The following is a 3178-nucleotide window of genomic DNA, read 5'->3' as shown; positions in this document are numbered from 1 at the left end:
AACAAGAATGGAGGAGGAGACTGCACTATGGAGGGAGGTGGGAGGAGACTGCACTATGGAGGGAGGTGGGAGGAGACTGCACTATGGAGGGAGGTGGGAGGGGACAGCACCATGGAGGGAGGTGGGAGGAGACTGCACCATGGAGGGAGGTGGGAGGAGACTGCACTATGGAGGGAGGTGGGAGGGGACTGCACGAGGGAGGGCGGTGGGAGGGGACGGCACGATGGAGGGAGGTGGGAGGAGACTGCACTATGGAGGGAGGTGGGAGGGGACAGCACCATGGAGGGAGGTGGGAGGAGACTGCACCATGGAGGGAGGTGGGAGGAGATTGCACTATGGAGGGTGGTGGGAGGGGACAGCACTATGGAGGGAGGTGGGAGGAGACTGCATTATGGAGGAGGTGGGAGGAGACTGCACTATGGAGGGAGGTGGGAGGGGACAGCACTATGGAGGGAGGTGGGAGGAGACTGCACTATGGAGGGAGGTGGGAGGGGACAGCACCATGGAGGGAGGTGGGAGGAGACTGCACTATGGAGGGAGGTGGGAGGGGACAGCACCATGGAGGGAGGTGGGAGGAGACTGCATTATGGAGGAGGTGGGAGGAGACTGCACTATGGAGGGAGGTGGGGATGCAAGAGACTCAGTTCCTGGGCCACACAGAACTATGTTCACAGGAGAACTAAGGTGGTCCGTTAGGCTTTGCATCCAGTTTGCAAACTGTTGCACTGTTTTAGTAGAACTTTTGTGTTACTGTGGGTAGCTCTGGAAGCTAATTCGTTGTTTTTGTTTTATTCTAACACTCTCTGTGATTTGTTTTCTTTTTAAAAAAGTTTCATCTTTAAGAACTTGTATGTAAGAGCTCGTATGTAACTATAAATTATTTTCTGTTAAGCAGTGGTTTTACAGATTATAGCTCTTTAAGGTGTTGATTATAATCAGGAAATGCCATTACATGAAATGCTCTGAAGACCAGGCTCTGATTGTTTTTCCCTTCTCCCTCTAGTGGGCAGAAATTATTTTAAAGTGGTAATACGGTAGGGTTCATTAGCATTGGGTGTATCACAATGTACTCTCGGATTTAAAAAGATTAGAAGTGCTGTTATTTCAGAAGCCTTGAAGAAAGCATTCTGTTCCTTTGCAGGCATAATAGTGGATCCTTGAGTGTCGAAGACGTACTGACCAGCTTTGACAACACAGGGAATGTCTGTAAGTCACGTGCTAACTATAAAATATACTCAGTGCTTAAGACAGTATTTATTATACTGTGTGTTTATACTTCTGTTGTATGTGTACTACATATATACATGTTTTTGTATATGTGTATGCATGCATACATATATACATACATATTAGATTCCTGGTGCCTTTAGCTGTAGAACGTGCCCGATAGGGGATGCATACTAAATGGGATATGGCAGTTTTTACCAAAGCTTTATGGTGATGTGTGTGTTGAGACAGAATATAGATCAGAAGGAAGTCTGGGTCCCCCAGTGTCCTTCCTTCTGTTTCCTGTTTCCATTGCGACTTTTTCTGCAAGTCCAGTTGTTGGTCTGCTTCCTCCTCTGCTCGTTTTACTCTCTACTCTTTTGGTGCTGAGTGAATCCACAGCATGCTCTTCATGACGTCACTATACTTAAGATGCAAGGTTTTGATTATATAATATAGGCTATATTATATTTTTGTCTAAGCCTCTGATTAATTGGTGATCTATTTCTCTGCTTAGAACTTCATTTAAGCAATTCTAAAATAATGCCATATGATTAAAGCAATCAGCTAAGAACATATTCACATCACAGTTAAATAACAGATCATGATAAGAGCTATGTGTGCCCTCTAAGTTGTTGCATAGGATACTTATCAAAATAATGAATCAATAGTAAAATATGACTGTTTCAAATTTAAAATAACTCAAATCTTTTCTAAGAGGAAACATCAGAATTACTATCTATTCTTAAATGATAAACTTTGCTGATAGTACTGTTTTATCAAATGGATGGATTTTGATTGAATAATGTATAATCATGGACATTAATTTTGTTCAATGTGCATATTTTTGTTAGTTCTTGTTTGTATCGAAAAGTTATATTTTGTCACTAAGGAATCTGTAAGTGTTCTATTCTATTACCTTAAAATATTTAGTATGGACAGTAATAGGTTATCTTTTACCTTATTCATGTTGGCCTTAAGCGAATTCTGACTTAGGTGCATATTGTTTTGCTGGGAGCAAGACAAGAAACTGGCCCAGGGATGCTATGGTGGTTGAGGACCCATTCTCCATTATACTGCAGTAATGTGAACTATCATTAAGTCAGCCCTGTGCACACAGACGTTTAGAACGTGATCCTGGAATGTGAAATAAAGACTTTTTAATTCAGGATCATAAAGCAAGTATTGTTTTCTCGACTCACTATGAAGTAGGGCCACTAGCTGGCAGCACTGTGTACAATAAAGACAGTCTCCTAGGGGTTCAAGGTATTTCTCCACACATACATAACCGTCTCATTCTTCTCTAACATCTTCCCCATCATCCACATCCCTTAGTTGTTGCACTGACAAATGGAGAAATTGTGTGCTGAGGTCGCCCTTCCCTGCTCTGTGTCCTATGCTGGGGTTGCCCTTCCCTGCTCTGTGTCCTGTGCTGAGGTCGCCCTTCCCTGCTCTGTGTCCTGCGCTAAGGTCCCTCTTCCCTCTTCTGTGTCCTGGGTTGAGGACTCCCTTGCCTCCTCTGTGTTGTTTGGTAGAGAACTTCAGGACAAGACATGTTTGTACCTTAAGTAATTTGTCTTCTCTATGACTTGACTTTCAGTCATTTTTAAAGACTACATGTAGTTCATAGACACCGTAGAGCTCTCTTCCTCATGGTTGACGCTCAGTAAGTGGAAACTACTTATTTATCGCTCCTGCTGCTTGGTACTTTTCAAACTTGTTTATAAGGACTTGTAAGCTTGTATAATGTATGTTGTTAAGGCTGGCTGCCCAGGCTGCTCTAAGGAGAGTTAGACATGGGCACCATACCCACCTGCCCATCACATGGTCTGGGACGTGAGCCCAGGTGATTGTGTGGCCAGTGCTTCCTCCTCTCAGTCACCTCCTGGTCCATACGCAACATTCTACTTTGTGGTGCAAAGTATTCTATGTGGACTTCATTGGCTGTCATCCCCATTTTTCTCTCTCCCCT

This window comes from Rattus rattus, chromosome 7 (genome assembly GCF_011064425.1).
Source record: "Rattus rattus isolate New Zealand chromosome 7, Rrattus_CSIRO_v1, whole genome shotgun sequence".
NCBI classification, from domain to species: Eukaryota; Metazoa; Chordata; class Mammalia; order Rodentia; family Muridae; genus Rattus; species Rattus rattus.
This window is presented reverse-complemented; position numbering follows the sequence as displayed.